We start from the raw sequence: 17,958 nt of genomic DNA on the forward strand, positions 1-17,958 counted from the left end.
AATCTCAGGGTTGTTTTGATTTGCATTTCCCTGATGATTAAGGATGTTGAACATTTTTTCAGGTGCGTCTCAGCCATTCGGTATTCCTCAGGTGAGAATTCTTTGTTCAGCTCTGAGCCCCATTTTTTAATGGGGTTATTTGATTTTCTGGAGTCCACCTTCTTGAGTTCTTTATATATATTGGATATTAGTCCCCTATCCAATTTGGGATAGGTAAAGATCCTTTCCCAATCTGTTGGTGGCCTTTTTGTCTCATTGACGGTGTCTTTTGCCTTGCAGAAGCTTTGTAATTTTATGAGGTCCCATTTATTGATTCTCGATCTTACAGCAGAAGCCATTGCTGTTCTATTCAGGAAATTTTCCCCTGTACCCATATCTTCGAGGCTTTTCCCTCACTCCTTTTGAGGCTTGATTCCCAGAGCAGGGTGATGCTAGGGTGGTGAGACTGGAGTGGGTGGGCAGATGGGGGAGAACCCTCATAGGGACAGGCTTGGGAGAGGGTTTGTGCAGAGAGGAAATTCAGAAGGAGGACAACATTTGAAATGTAAATAAATAAAATAACAAAAAGATGTTTTCCCCTAATTTCTTTTCCTATCTGTTGATAATTTGTACAAAGGCAGTTTTGATTTCTTTGAGTAAAATTTTTATTCAACTACTTTGCTGAAGGTGTTTAACAGCTGTATGAGTTCTCTACTAGAATATTTGGTGTTACTTACATATACTCTCATATCATCTGAAAATATCAATGCTTTATCTTCTGAGTTTAATATTTGTATCCCATTGATCTTCTTTAGTTGTTTTATTGATCTAGCTAAAACATCAAACACTATGTTGAATAGAAAGAGAGTAGGCAACATTTTTTGACACTGATTTTAATGAAATTGTTTTAAGTTTCTCTCCATTTAGCTTGACACTGGCTACTAGCTTGCTGTATATTGTTTGATTCTGTTTAAGTATATGCCTTTTATCCCTGATCTCTCTAATACCTAAAACATGAATATGTGTTGGATTTTGTCAAAGCCTTTTTCAGAATCGAATAAGATAATCATGTTACTTTTTCATTCATATAGTTTTTAATGATTGATGATGTTGATGGATTTCAAAATTTGAACCATCCCTGTATTCCTGGGATAAAGCCTACATCAAGGTAAATGTTGTTTCTGATGTGTTCTTGGATTTTGCTTGCATTTTATTGACAATTTTTGCATCAATGTGCACAAGAGAAATCTGTCTGAACTTCTCTATATTCGTTTAGTCTTTATGTGGTTAGGTATCAGGGTGACTTTGACTTCATGGAAAAATTTGACCATTTCCCATCTGTTTATATTGTTTGGAATGGTTTGATGAATCTTGGTATTAGCTCTTCTTTGAAAGTCTAATAGAATTCTGCATTAAAACCAACTGGCTCTAAGCTTTTCTTTCTTTTTTTTTTCTTTTTGTTTGTAAGACTTTTAATGACTGATTCTATTTCTTTAGGGATTGTAGGGCAATTTAAGTAGTTTGTGTGTTCTTGATTTAACTTTGGAAAGTGGTATCTGTCTGGAAAATCATCCATTTCATTAAGAGTTTTGGATTTTGTGAAGTATTGTCTTTTGAAGTAAGACCTAATGATTATTTCAATTTTCTAGGTGTTTGCTGTGATAGCTACATTTTCATTTCTGATTTTGTTTACTTGGATACTGCCTCTTTGTCTTTCTGTTATGTTAAAGGTTTGACTATCTTGCCAACTTTCTCAAAGAAAGAGCTGATGGTTCAGGTGATTCTTTGTATTGTTTTCTTTGTTTATAATTGGTTGATGTCAGCACTCATTTTCATTATTTTCCCTTCAACTCCTCTTTGGTGTGTTTGCATTTTTTTTCTAGAGTTTTCAGGTACACTTTTAAATTATGGTGGCAATTTCTGCTATAAACTCTCCTTTTAGTGCTGATTTCATTTAGTTCCATAAATTGTAGTATGTTTTTTCTTCATTTTCATTGAATTCTAGAAAGTCTTTAATTTATTTCATCATTTTTCCCTTGAACCAGAGATCATTTTGTAGTGACTTGTACAATTTCCATGAGTGCATAGGCTTTCTAGTCTTTCTTTCGTTGTTGAAAGCCAGCTTTTAATTCATGGTGGTGTGATAAAATACAAGGCTTTATTTTACTTTTTTGTATCTCTTGAAGCTTGCTTTGAGACTAACTACATGGTCAGTTTTGGAGAAGAATCCATTAGGAACTGAGAAGAAGTTATATATTTTTTGTGTTTGGGTGAAATATGCAACAGATGTCTGTTAGGTCCATTTCACACATAGTGTCTGTTAGTTTCATTAATTTTCTGTTTAGTTTTTTTTCTGGATGACCTGTCAATTCATGAGAGTGGGGTGCTAAAGTCTTACACTATTGTGTCAGATTTATGTGATATTTAAGCTTTAGCAATGTTTCTTTTACAAATATGGTTGTCCTAGTGTTTGGGAAATAGATGTTCAAAAATGAAATATCATCTTAGTAGATATTTTCTTTCATGAGTATGAAGTGATCTTCCCTGTCTCTTTTGATTAATTTTGGTTGGAAGTCTATTCTATTAGATACTAGAATGGTTACTCCAGCTTGCATCTTGAATCTAGTTCCTTGAAAAACTGTTTTTTTTTTTTTCAGGCCTTTACTCTGAAGTAATATCTCTCTTTATTGCTTAGGTTTGTTTCTTAAATGCAGCAATGATGAAACCTGTATTCACATCCACTCTGTTGGCCTGTGTCTTTCAATTGGAGAATTGAGTCCCTTGATGTTGAGAGATATTAATGACCAGTTACTGTCTATTCCTATTATTGTGATGTTGATAGTGGTGGTGAGTGATGGTGGTAGTGGTGCTGGTTCTGGGGTGTGTGTGTGTGTGTGTTTGTGTTTCTCTTGGTTTTTATGGTATGGATTTTTTTTTCTCTCCTGTGTTTTCTTGGATGTAGCTATCGTTCCTGTGTTGGAGTTTTCTTTCTAGTAGTTTCTGTAGAGTTGGATATGTGGATAGCTATTGTATGAATTTGGATTAGTCTCAAAATATCTTGTTTTCTCCATCTCTAGTGACTAATAGTTTTCCTGGGTATAGTAATCTAGGTTGACATCTGTGGTTTTTAGAGGTTGAAATACATCAATCCAGGCCCTTGTGTCTTTTAGACTCTTTGTTGAGAAATCAGGTGTAATTCTGATAGGTCTATCTTTTTATGTTACTTGGCTTTTTCCCCTTGTAGCTTTTAATATTCTTTCTTTGTTTTCTAGGTTTTATGTTTTGATTATCATGTGATAGGAAGATATTCTTTTCTGGTCCAGTCTAATTTTTTTTTTTTTGTATACACTCCTTATATCCTTAATTGCATCTCTTTCTTTAGATGGTTTTGATCAAAATATTTTCTGGGTCTAGGATTTGGTAGTCGTTGTCTTCTATTCCTATTATTCCTTGGTTAGCTATTTTCATTTTATCTCAGACTTCCTCAATAATTTGTGTCAAGAACTTTTCAGATTTAACATTTTCTTTGACTGATATATCAATTTATTCTATTGTATCTTATATACCTGAGATTCTCTCTTCTATCTCCTGTATTCTGTTGGTGACACTTGCATCTATTGTTTCTGTTTTCTTCCCTAAGTTTTCTATTTATAGGATTCCATCAATTTGTGGTTTCTTTATTGCTAATATTTCCATTTTTCAGGTCTTACACAGTTTTATTTCCTTCATCTGGTTAATTGTATTTCCCTGTATATCTCTAAGGAGCTGTCTCGTATGAGGCTATGCCAGGTCCTGGCAAATACCGAAGTGGATTCTCACAGTCATCTATAGGACAGAACACAGGGCCCCCAATAGAGAAGCTAAAGAAGGCACTCAAAGAGCTGAAGGGTTCTTCAATCCGATAGGTGGAACAACAATATGAACTAATCAGTACCCCCAGAGCTCCTGTCTCTATCTGCATATGTAGCAGAAGATGGCCTAATTTGCCATCATTGGGAAGAAAGGCACCTTGGTCCCAGTACAGGAGAATGCCAGGGCCAAGAAGTGGGAGTGGGTGGGTATGGGAGCAGGGCAGGGGGAGGCTATAAGGAACTTTCAGGATAGCATTTGAAATGTAAATAAAGAAAATATCTAATAAAAAATAATCAAAAGAAAACTTCTACTGTTTTATTGTATTTTCCTATATTTTCTTCTTTATATAATTTTAATTCTGTTTATTACAGTATACATCTTTTTAATGGTTATTTAATTTATTTATATTCCAAATGTTGTCTGTATTTCTTTAAGTGATTTATTTTCATTTCTAAAGGCCCTTATCATCCTTATAAGATTGGATTTAAGTCATTTTTTTATGCTAGGATATCCCAAGCTTGCTGTAGTAAGGTAGCTATATTCTGAGGTTGTCATATTGCCGAGGATTTTGTTGATTGTGTTCTTTTCAGGGCCTTTAACCATTTGTGTGGCTTTGGTCCCTGGATGTATATTTCAGGATTTGCAGGTCTGATGAAGATGGACAGACAGATGGTAGGAGAATGGAGGTCCAGAATTCTCCCTAGAATAACAGCCTGCTTATGGTAGTTTTGCATGCTCCAGAGGGTACAGTGACCAGGGAGTTTGGGTTTGGAATTTCTTAAAAATGAAGTGTATAATATTTTTTAAAAAACGTTTCCAACTAGAGAGAAGAAAATCCAGAAGATCTGATCTTGAATTCCATTGTTGCTCCCTAGAATATTTATTCTTATCATACTTAGAACACAAGAAACCACCTAAAGCCATGGGAAGACTACCTCATAAGATGTCCAAGTGTACTGCTTCATAATTAGCACCTGTCTATACTAGCCAGGCTAGAAATAAATATAATTAACACATCAAAGGTATATTCTAAAAAATATTACTATTAATATTTTACTACTTAAGAAGTAAGTAGTACCTTACTACTAAAGAAAATGAGTGCCAGGCTAATGTTATTCTGCACTAGCCTAGTAACATAGACATTTCTGAATGAAGGAGGTTTGCTGTTTCAAAGAAATTAAAAGAAAATGCTGATGTGTTCAGTAACATTGTATTATTGATATTTGATCCGTCATGAAATCGTAAGGATGATTGTGTAAGCAAGTCAAATATTTTCTTTTTAAGACACAAGTTAATTAGCTAAGCATGCATTTTAAGTCACTTAAGTAAAAACATAGAATTCTAATGAAAAATACAAGAAATAAATAAGAAAATCAATTAACAATACCATAAGTTCAATACAAAAACAGGATAGAAAACTTATACTAGCCACATAGAATGTACATAACTACAGATGACAAAAATGCTAACACTAATAAAAGATAGTTTATAGCTTCAGTGAATTTTATTCTGAAAACCAAATTAAAACTCTGAGAATAAATGAGATTTTGATCAATTAGAATTTCACATGATTCAAATACTTTCCAGTACTAAGAAAATATAAGAAGTTCAGATTTCAATCAGATAATCTATGTAAGTAAATAAAGTAGTTTTAAAAACAGTTTTTTATTTACAATTTGATGTGATGTCCAAACATTTTACTTGGAAGTGAAGAAAGAGTCTTTGAGATCACCAAAGGAGAAATGATAGACAATTCAGATGGCCACTAATGATCTCTGTTTCCTGTAGTCACTATAAGTCTAATGCTTTGTGTGGATGTGTAATCTGTGCCTTGTAACTTGATTTGAACTAGGCAAAGTGATAGGCTATTACATCTAAGATTAGTTAACAAAGGATTCTCCCTTCTGTCATATTTGTGCTCTCTTGCTGATTTTTGTTTTTCTGTAACTAGTTGACATGTTGTGAACTCCTTAATAAGGAAGCCAAAGAGCAGGGACATATCCAAGGGGAACAATAGCTAAGCTGCAGAGAGAAACTGATTCCTGACATCAATGTAAGTGAAATTGAAAAGGTCTTTCACTAATTGAGCCTTGAGGTATCCATCGCCCTAGCTGGCTTTGCAGATTTTTAAGCATCTTTAAGTTTAGCACACTTTAAGATTTCCCTGGACTCCCATTTCACAGGAACTATAAGATTACAAATGTCATAAGAAGGCATCCAGAGAAAAATTTTATGTGCATATTCATAATTTAAAAAGAAAAGTCTGAAATTCCTGTGTGTGCCATTTCTGGGCAGAGTAGAGCAACAAACTGAATGAATAGACAAGGAACACAAACAACTTTAAATCCATTCTTCAGAGAGTTACAGTGTTACTCATTCTACTAGGTGTTGTCATCTGCCACAAACTGTCACCAATTTCATTTATGCTATAAGAGGCTATTCCCAAAACTGATTTTCTGAACTCTTTTGTTATATATTCTCATAGGAGAAATCAATAACCAAAGCTGTAGGTGACATGCCAATATAAGATGTAGCAATTTTTAGGAAAAACTACAACTAGCACAAGTTTAACATAGTGCCCGTTCCTTTAAAACTGTCCATGGCAACTAATTCTGATGGTAAGAGCAGAAACTTTAAATTTACACAAACTTAGATAAAATAATCATTCATGCCCACACACTCTGAAAGATACAAAATACTTTGGAAATACTCCCATGAGCTGTATAACTAGATCATATTGTAGATCTATTTCTACCTTTCTGAGGAATGCCCACATTGATACCCATAACAAACACATCTGCTTGCACTCCCACCAATGTTTGATAAGTTTTATTCTTTCTTCTTTGTGCCATAATATGTCATCCTTTAAAAAAAATACTTAGCCATTTGAAATAAATAAGTTGGAACCTAAAAGTTACCTTACTTTCCAATTCCATGATGGCTAAGAAAGTTGAACATTAAAAATAATTCTCATTCTCCTTGCAGTCTGCTCTGCTCTAACTTAGGCACAAACTCGGTGACCAGTCTGACAGCCCCCAGAGGATGCTCCATTCTGAGGTGCTCTAGTATGACCAGGATCTTAGAATTCCAAGATTCCAGGGTCCCATGAGCTTGGTCACACCAGGATCTCAGGGTGTCAGAGGCATCTTGACTCCCAGGAACTCTGACACACCCAGGATCTCAGGATCACAGGATCCCAGAAACACAGGATCACATAGACAGCAGGACTCTGAAGAGTTCTGACTCAACCTGGATTACAGGAATGACAGGGGCTCTAGTTAGATATAATGAGGAAAGGGAGCACTAGAGATAATCAGATGGTGAGAGTCAACAGAAACCATGGTTACTTGGCATCATCAGAACTCAATTATCCCACTATAGCAAGTCCTGGATACACCATCACACATGAAAAGCAAGATTCGGATTTAAAGTCACTTCTCATGATGATGATGGAGGAATTTAAGAAGGACATGAATAACTCCCTTAAAGAAATACAGCAGAACACAGGTAAACCATTAGAAACCCTTAAAGATGAAACACAAAAATCCCATAAAGAATTACAGGAAAACACAATAAAGCAGGCAAAGGAGATGAAAGAAATATCCAAGATTGGGGACTCTGCCGAACTTAGGAACTTAGTCTGCACAGGTGAGAGTGTGCACCACAGAAGCAGACAGCTTCTGGGACAGGCGGGAGCCACAGAGCCACTGAGGCAGCACCCTTTTCGGGCCGCAGACATCCAGGCACCCTCCCAGCCAGAGGACAGGAGTCCGCCCAGCACGGGAGCCCTCTGCCTCAGGAGCAGGGAGCACCATCTTGGTTTCAAGACTCCGCCAAACTTAGGAACTTAGTCTGCACAGGTGAGAGTTTGCACCACAGAAGCTGAGAGCTTCTGGGACCTGCCAAAGCAACAGAGCATCTGGGAAAGGTCCTGTTTTGGGCCTTCTTCTTCGGCCAGGAGGAGGTCCAAACACCAGATATCTGTGCACCTTCCCTGTAAGAGGAGAGCTTGCCAGCAGAGAGTGCTCTAACCACTGAAACTCAGAGGAGAGAGCCGGTCTCCCAGGTCTGCTGATAGACTTTAATCAGAATCACCAGAAGAACAATCTCTAAAGAGAGACAACTATAACAACTAACTCCAGAGATTACAAGATGGCGAAAAGTAAATGTAAGAATCTTACTAACAGAAACCAAGACCACTCACCATCATCAGAACCCAGCACTCCCACTTTGCCCAGTCCAGGGCATCCCAACACACCCGAAAAGCTAGACCTGGATTTAAAAGCATATCTTATGATGATGGTAGAGGACATCAAGAAGGACTTTAATAACTCACTTAAAGAATTACAGGAGAACATGGCAAAAGAGTTACAAGTCCTTAAAGAAAAACAGGATAACACTATCAAACAGGTAGAAGTCCTTAAAGAAAAACAGGAAAACACATCCAAACAGGTGATGGAAATGAACAAAACCATACTAGACCTAAAAAGAGAAGTAGACACAATAAAGAAAACCCAAAATGAGGCAACACTGGAGATAGAAAACCTAGGAAAGAAATCTGGAATCATAGATGCGAGCATCAACAACAGAATACAAGAGATGGAAGAGACAATCTCAGGTGCAGAAGATTCCATAGAGAACATCAGCACAACAATCAAAGAAAATGGAAAATGCAAAAAGATCCTAACTCAAAACATCCAGGAAATCCAGGACACAATGAGAAGACCAAACCTACAGATAATAGGAGTGGATGAGAATGAAGATTTTCAACTCAAAGGACCAGCTTTATTGTGTCTACTTCCCTTTTTAGGTCTAGTATGGTTTTGTTCATTTCCCTCATCTGTTTGGATGTGTTTTCCTGTTTTTCATTAAGGACTTCTACCTGTTTGATTAGGTTATCCTGTTTTTCTTTAAGGATTTGTAACTCTTTAGCAGTGTTCTCCTGCTATTCTTTAAGGGATTTTTGTGCTTCCTCTTTAATGTCTTCTACCTGTTTAGCAGTGTTCTCCTGTATTTCTTTAAGTGTGTTATTAAAGTCCTTCTTGAAGTCCTCTACCATCATCAGGAGATATGCTTTTAGATCCGTGTCTAGCTTTTCCGGTGTGTTGGGGTGCCCTGGACTGGGCGAAGTGGGAGTGCTGGGTTCTGATGATGGTGAGTGGTCTTGGTTCCTGTTAGTAAGATTATTACTTTTATCTTTCGCCATCTGGTAATCTCTGGGGTTAGTTGTTGTCGTTGTCACTGTTTAAGGATTGGAGCAGAAGCTGTGTTCCACTCACCAGCAGTCTCAAAATCCTGTGGCGGGGGTCGTGGGTAGCTGGCGGGTGTCAGCCGACCCTGTGCTCTAGCTACCCTGGTGCTGGTCCGGCTGGAAGAGGCCTGTTGCCCTACTCAGGCCGGTTTTCTGCTTCCCTAACTAATGCAGTCTCAGGTCCCGCGAGCAATTGGATTGGAGCAGAAGCTGTGTTCCACTCACCAGAAGTCTTAAGATCCTGTGGCGGGTGTTGTGGGTAGCTGGCCAGTGTCAGCCGACCCTGCGCCCTAGCTACCCCGGCGCTTTTCTGACCGGAGAGGCTTGTGGCCCTACTGAGGCCAGATTTCTGCCTCCCCAACCAAAGCAGTCTCAGGTCCCGCGTGATTGGACTGGAGCAGAAGCTGTGTTCCACTCACCAGCAGTCTCAAAATCCTGTGGCGGTGGTTGTGGGTAGCTGGCGGGTGTCAGCCGACCCTGCGCTCTAGCTACCCCGGTGCTGGTCCGGCCGGAAGAGCGAGGTATTTGTAAGAAAAAAACTCATAGCTCTAAATTCCTCCAAAACATACTGGAGAGAGCTTACACTATCATCTTGACAACACACCTAAAAGTTCTAGAACAAAAGGATGAACATTCACCAAAGAGGAGAAGAGGGAAGGAAACAATCAAACTCAGGGCTGAAATCAACCAACTGGAAGCAAAAAGAACTATTCAAAGAATCAACCAAACCAGGATCTGGTTTTTAGAGAAAATCAACAAGATAGATAAACTCTTAGCCAGACTAACCTGAGGGCACAGAGACAGCATCCAAATTAATAAAATCAGAATTAAAAAGGGAAACATAACAATGAAAACTGTGGAAATTCAAAAAATCTTCAGATCCTACTAAAAAAGTCTGTAATCAACTAAAGTGGAAATTGTGGATGAAATGGACAATTGTCTAGATACATACAAGGTGCCAAAGTTGAAACAGGATCAGATAAACCATCTAAACAGTCCCATAACCCCTAAAGACATAGAAGCAATCATTATTAGTCTCCCAACCAAAAAAGCCCACAACCAGATGGAAATATGGAAAATTCTTTCAGACCATTAAAGAAGACCTAATACCAATACTCCTCAAACCATTCCACAAAATAGAAACAGAAGGTACACTATCAAATTAATTCTATGAAGCCACATTTATGCCTATAGCTAGACCACACAAATACCAAACGAAGAAAGAGAATTTCAGACCAATCTCCCTTACGAACATTGATACAAAAATATTCAATAAAATTATTTCCAACCGAATACAAGAACACACCAAAGCAATCATCCACCATGACCAAGTAGGCTTCATTGCAAGAATGGTTAAATATATGGAAATCCAAAACATAATTCACTACATAAACAAACTCAAAGAAAAAAAAAACATGATCATTTCATTAGACGGTGAAAAAGCATTTGATAAAATTCAGCATCCCTTTGAAGATGTTAAAAGACTTGGGCAGATCAGGAATTCAAGGCCCATATCTAAATATAGGAAAAGCAATATACAGCAAACCAGTAGCCAGCAATATCAAACTAAATGGAGAGAAACTTCAAGCAATCTCACTAAAATCAGGAACTAGAAAAGACTTCCTATCTATACAACATAATATTTGAAGTTATAGCTAGATTAATTAGACAAGGAGTTCAAATTGATACAAATTGGAAAGGAAGAATTCAAAATATCACTATTTGCAAATGATATGATTGTATACTTAAGTAACTCCAAAAATTCCACTAGGGAACTCCTAAAGCTGATAAACAACTTTAGCTATATGGCTGGATATAAAATTTACTCAAACAAATCAGTAGCCTTCCTCTACTCAAGGGATAAATAGGCTGAGAAAGAAATTAGTGAAATTACACCATTCATAATAGCTACAAATAATAGTACATACCTTAGTGTGACTCTAACCAAGCAAGTGAAAGATCTATATGACAAGAACTACAAGACTCTGAAGAAATAAATTGAAGAAGATCTCAGAAGATGGAAAGATCACCCATGCTCATGTTTAGGCAGGATTAATACAGTAAAAAATGCCCATCTTGCCAAAAGCCATCTACAGATTAAATGAAATCTCCATCAAAATTCCAACTCAATTCTTCATAGAGTTAGAAAGAGCAATTTGCAAATTCATTGGGAATAACAAAAAACCCAGGATAGAGAAAACTATTCTCAACAATAAAAGAATTTCTGGGGAAATCACCATCCCTGACCTCAAGTTGTATTACAGAGCAATGGTGTTAAAAATTGAATGTTACTGGTACAGAGACAGGCAGGAAGAACAGTGGAATAGAATTAAAGACCCAGAAATGAATCCACACACCTATGGTCACTTGATATTTGACAAAGGACTTAAAACTATCCTGTGGGGGGGAAAACAGCATTTTTAACAAATAGTACTGGCTCAAATGGTGGATATCATGTAGAAGAGTGTGAATTGATCCAGTCTTATATCCTTGTACAGAGCTCAAGTCTAAGTGAATTAAGGAACTCCACATAAAACCAGTGACACTGAAGCTTATAGAGGAGAAAATGGGGAAGAGTCTTAAACATATGGGCACAGGGAAAAAATTCCTGAAGAGAACACCAATGGCTTATGTTGTAAGATCAAGAATTAACAAATGTGAACTCATAAAATTGCAAAGCTTCTTTCTGTAAGGCAAAAGACACTGTCAATAAGACAAAAGGCCACCAACAGGTTGGGAAAAGATCTTTATCAATACTACATCTGATCGAGGGCTAATATCCAATATACAAAAAAGAACTCAAGAAGTTAGAATCCTGAGAATCAAAAACCCTATTAAAAATGGGGTACAGAGCTAAACAAAGAATTTTCAACTGAGGAATATGCAAGGCTGAGAAGCACATAATTAAATGTTCAACATTCCTAGTCATCAGGGAAATGCAAACCGAAAGAACCCCGAGATTCCTCCTTACACCAGTCAGAATGGCTAAGATAAAAATGACAGGGAACAGCAGATGCTGGAAAGGATGTCGAGAAAGAGGCTCCATTGCTAGTGGGAATGCAAGCTGGTACAATCACTCTGGAAAACAGTTTGGTGGTTCCTCAGAAAACTGGACATATTATTTCCTGAGGACACAGCTAAACCACTCCTAGGCATATACCCAGAATATATTCCAACTTGTAATAATGACATATGCTCCACTATGTTCATAGCAGCATTATTTATAATATCCAGTAGATGGAAAGAACCCATATATCCTTCAACAGAGAAATTGATACAGGAAATGGGGTATATTTATACAATGGAGTTCTACTCAGCTATTAAAAATGATGACTTCATGAAATTCTTAGGCAAATGGGTAGAAATAGAAAATATCATCCTGAGTGAGGTAGGGCAATTGCAAAAGAAAACACATGGTATGCACGCACTGATAAGTGGATAGTAGCCCAAAAGCTCCAAATAACCAGGATACAATTCACAGACCATATTAAGCTCAATAAAAAGTAAGACCAAAGTGTAGGTGCTTCAGTCCATCTTAGAAGGAGAACAAAATACTCACAGGGGTAAATATGGAGATCAAGTATAGAGCAGAGACTAAAGGAAAGGCCACCCAGAGACTGTCCCACCTGGAAATTCCTTCCATATACAGTTACCAAACACAGTACCTAGTGTGGATGCCATGAAGTACATGCTGATAGGAGCCTGTTATGGCTGTCTCCTGAGAGGCCCTACCAGATCATTACAAATACAGAGGCAGATGTTAGCAGCCAAGCATTAGACTGAGCATGGGGTCCCTAATAGAGGAGTTACAGAAGTGACTGATGGAATTGAAGGGGTTTGCAAACCCTTAGGAAGAACAACAGTATCAACCAACAAGACACCCTCCGCCCCCGCAAATTCTCAGGGACTAAGCCATCATCAGTGGATTACACATGATTCCAGCTGCATATATAGCAGATGATGGCCTTGTCAGCCATTAATGGGTGGAGAGGTCCTTGGTCCTATGAAGGCTTGATAGAAGCCCCAGTATAGGGGAATCGAGGGCAAGGAGGTGGGAGTGTGGGTAGGTGAGTGGAGGAACACATTTGTAGAAGCAGGGGGAGGGAAGATGTGATAGGGTGTTTCCGGGGCTGATGTCTGACACTACATAAAAAGAGAAATTGAACTGAGCCTCAGAAATCATCTAGTTGCTTATTGATTGTGAGTGAAATGTGACTGGATACTTTAGATTCCTCCCAGAACTGAATGGAATGTATCCCCTCACACTATAATACAAAGTCAAATTTGCCTCTATTTGTTTTGTTAGTTTATTTCAGCAACCATATGTATGTATGTATGTATGTATGAATATATATATATATATATATATATATATATATATATATATATATATGTGTGTGTGTGTGTGTGTGTGTGTGTGTGTGTCTGTGTGTGTGTGTGTGTGTATGTATATATATATATAGTGTGTGTGTGTGTGTGTGTGGTGTACCTGTGTGTCTGTGTCTATGTATATAACCTAGCATGTACCTACTACTCTAAGGAAAAGGACAAAGCTTCATTAACTTTCACAAACTGGATATTTTATGATGCATCATGTTTTATTCCATGAAGATCCTACAGAAACCACATTAGGCATAGTACAATGTTGATACTGATACTTGATATTTCTTATCTAAAAATATGTACATTAAGAACAGCTGCTTTAGGATACAGCTTAGCACTTTATTCACAAAAATTCTACTGAATTGCATTGAACGTTGTTTATATAGTATTATTCATAATGTTGAAATTCTGCTAAATTTTCACTGAAGTGTTGAAAACTCTCACTTTATTTTTACTTTAACATAACTTTGTCTTCCATACAAACAAAAACTACTTTAAATAAATTGATTTCATGGAAAGAATACCATTGCTAGCCTCTTTCTTTGAGAGTAGGATTTGATATAAAACCTTTGTAGTTTCTTCTAGTATAAAGACTTTAGTAAACATTGCATTTTTTATTAAACTCTTTCCTCTTCCCAAACCATGCTGCTAAAGTAAGATGTACTTGATAAGAAGTTATGACAAGGTTGTTGTTTAATTTATACTATGCATTTATTTTGTGGAAAGTTTCCTTTATGTAAAATTGAGGCCTCTTATTCATTACTTTGCTCTGTATTCTATCATATTTAAAAGTCCATAGGAGAAAGATTTTTTAATTAGATTTTCAGTTAGTGATATCTATAGAATTTTATTTGGACTAGGAGTTGAGGGCCTCATATGATAATATAATCTCTGATTAGGACTTTTTATTGGAGGTTCTTCATCTTCTTCATTTTCATTTTTTCCATGAGGATCATTATCATTGTCATCATCAGTATCATATGGGTAATCCACTCAAGCTACAAAGCTACTACTGTGAACTGTACTCATTCCATTATCAGAATTATCTCCTTGAGATTGAGAACATTCAGAGGATGCAGATGCTTTTCTTTTTGGATGTTCTTTTACATTTTCTCTTTCATTTGTCCCTTCAATTTTCATAAATATTTCATAATGACTTGAAAAGTCACTTCCCATTGGTAGAATAGATCCTTCTTCTTCTTCTTCTTCTTCTTCTTCTTCTTCTTCTTCTTCTTCTTCTTCTTCTTCTTCTTCTTCTTCTTCTTCTTCTTCTTCTTCTTCTTCTTCTTCTTCTTCTTCTTCTTCTTCTTCTTCTTCTTCTTCTTCTTCTTCTTCTTCTTCTTCTTCTTCTTCTTCTTCTTCTTCTGTTATAAGTCTACAAAATATGTCTGCCTTGTCTTTTACTTCCATAACTTTGAAAAGTATACAATATATTTTCTGGTATAATATATTATGTAAGTCTCTTCTTAGTTTTTTCTCTCTCTTCTTCTTTTTCTCTTCTTCATATTTAGTTTTCAACCCTTTAAATATCTTGACATACTGAATTGATTCAAAGGACATAAAGTAATTTTCCACAATGTTTGCAATAAGAGACTTGATGTTTTCTTCTCTTATAAATTCAAATAGCCTAATAGAAGCTGAATCTAACATATTGTACTGAGTTCCATTATGCATGAAAACATTTACAACTGGTTCAAAAAGATTTTTTTCAATTATGTAAAACTTATAAGTTTTGTCTTTAAGGCCAGTCATTTTTCTCATAAACTGGATAGCACACAAAATCAGAAAAATGTTCTTTGAACTCAGCAGCACCAAGATTCTGCTGAGGAAATTGTGGCTCATAATATAATTTTTTTTGAGTGGTATTGAATACAAAGTATGAGTATTTCTAAAACTGCTTCAAGCAATTGTGCATTTTGATAATTATCAGGGCAGATGTTAGCCCTATTATCATCATTGATGCCAGCTTTTACTGTGGTAGACAAAATTGTTGCTACGAGATTACTCATGCAAAGTGTATCGAAGAAATTCAGAAATTTCCTTCTTTCACATCCCTTAGCTGTGACATGCATATTCTCTAAATTAAGAAGAAGATGAAGTACTGCTGTCAAAATCATGCCTTGGGAAAATTCAGGATCAGAGTCACAAATCATTTGTATGATCATTATATAAATGAGAAGGTCATCATTATCTTCACTGTCTCAGACTTCTTCCATTGCATATGCCTGGATTAGGGATGGACTATATTCTACTAGATAAGAAAATATTTCTAGAGCAGCTACTTGTGTTTGGTAATCATTTATGTGTACTACAACTTTCCGTGCACTCATGATTCCTAGGTTTATTAGTGTAATGAATTTTTCTTTTGAGAGTGTAATGTCTTAGCAAATGCACAGAATTTCTTGAAGAATAATAGCAATTCATGCCATATCTCATCACCTACACTGTTACCTTTTAATTGAGCAAGAACTTCAAGCAAAAATTTTTCATCTTTCTGCAGCATGGTAATTATTTCAGTTTTGTTCAAAAAAAAATCATAGTGGTAAGATCAGAAAGAAGATTCGCTTCAAATATGGATGAAGGGAACAAAATATCATGTGTAGGTCCGCTGTATTTTTTCCTAAGTTGGGGGTGTGTTATTGGTATAATTTCATTAAATTTCACATTTTGAGTCAAGAATTCCCTGTGCAATTTTGGCTGATCACAACCAGGTCCATATTCAAGGCATCCTACCACATCCATGATGAATTCATCAGAAAACAAAATGTTAAACAAATGTGTATTGGCTGGAAACAGGATTCCTGTAATGATGCTATTCAAATAGTGTAAGCCTTCCATGTTCTGATGCTTTTCACAAGTTTTGAACAAATGTAGCAGTTTTTTTTAATGTAACCTTCCTTTTCCAAGACCAGTGTCAGGCTTTCTTTCTTGCTTGGTGCTTCACTGACAAAAGTAAGGAAATCTGTAATGATTTCAAGTGTGTGGAGTTCAAAGCTTGACCTCTTAACTTGATTCTAGCTTGGTGGCAGATCTTCAAAACGTTACAGATCATCAGTAAGTTCTTGTGTGATTTCTACATTTAGATCTTTACCTTGAACATGGCAGATAACTTCCCATGTCTCTTCACAATCATTTGGTTCCTGGAAATGCATTGCCATACAATGGTCCTTAGCTTCAGACCAAATGATTACACCCCTTCATGTTTCTGATAGGACATGTTAGGATGTGCCTTGTACTCCATAATTGATGAGCCATCTGATTCTGAGTGAACAAGCAAACATACACCCTGAAGCTAGTCAATGCATTTGGATGAAATTTGTCCTGCACCTATGTTTTTCCACTTCTTGTCTTCCACCACGATGTAGACTTTTAGTGTATTAAGTTTGTCATCCATCTTGATCTCTGGACTTGTCTCACTAGAACACGTCCATGTGCAGACTTCAGCTTTTTGTCCTTTGAACAAAGGTAACTATCTCTCACTACCTTGGGCAGGAACGTTGCCACAATCAGTATTCTGAAAAAAATTATAAGAGATTACTGGGGGTTAAATGAATGGCAGAGGCTAAGAGAGCACCCAAAGTCATTATGATTACTGGCAAAGAAGGCCCTGATACTTCCCAATCCTCTGTTATTGAGCCTCAGCAACTACTTACCAACAAACCTCTCTCAGAAGCACTTCAGTGTCCAAGCCTGCCTTAGTTATAGCAGAAACTTTGATTCACCCAAGATTTTTCCTAAAAAAAATGTGCTTATTTAATGGATACTGTTAACAGGACCTGCCTCTCCTACCTCAAATTGGAAGCCTATTTGGAATATTTCCTAATTGGAAAATATTATATATGTTTTGTATAGCTTATTTTGTTTCTTAGAAGTATTTTCACTCATCAGAAGTGTGTCGCTTAGGCCCTTTAGCAAAAAGAAATTGAATTACCAATATTTTGTTCTACTCTACTCTTCAAACTCTGTCAATGAAAGACTGGGGATAATAAGCAAAAATCCATCATCTATAGACAAGATGCCATCCCCAGAATCAGAAATTTAATTGTGTTCTGCTACAAGACATACTCTTATACATCTTGTTCTCTGAATCATATTTCTACATATTCAGGAAAGATTTTTTTCCCTGAAGTGGAAAATGTCAGCTTTCTTCTGTTCAGCCAGAAATTTCAGTTTGTAAGTGGGTGAGACATTTCCTCAAATGTTTTCCTCTGCATAATCATAAATTTTGTTATTGAGAAGAACTGGGTCTTAGAGGAATGAAGTAATAGTTTGCTAAGACTGAGAAATGAATGTGTAAATTACTTCATCATATTCTTTTGTTTTTAATTATGGCATTATGGTGGGTTGAATTTGCTAATGGCGTTTCTGTGTGCCATCCTGGCATCAGAAGTCTAGTGCCCAACTCAAGCAGAGGCCCTCTACTCAACCACAGGCCACTCTGGCTAGGGTAACAGAAGGGAAATGGAAACCAAGAAGAAAATTGCCACTTAAAA

The 17,958-nt window shown here is 36.7% G+C and overlaps 1 pseudogene; it reads right to left on the reverse strand.

Moving 5' to 3' along the window:
• Window positions 1–14,302: 14,302 nt before the first annotated feature.
• Window positions 14,303–16,859, reverse strand: LOC110291826 (protein PPP4R3C1-like; annotated as a pseudogene).
• Window positions 16,860–17,958: the final 1,099 nt, after the last annotated feature.

This window comes from Mus caroli, unplaced genomic scaffold (assembly GCF_978045245.1).
Source record: "Mus caroli unplaced genomic scaffold, Mus_caroli_1 scaffold_5, whole genome shotgun sequence".
NCBI lineage: Eukaryota > Metazoa > Chordata > Mammalia > Rodentia > Muridae > Mus > Mus caroli.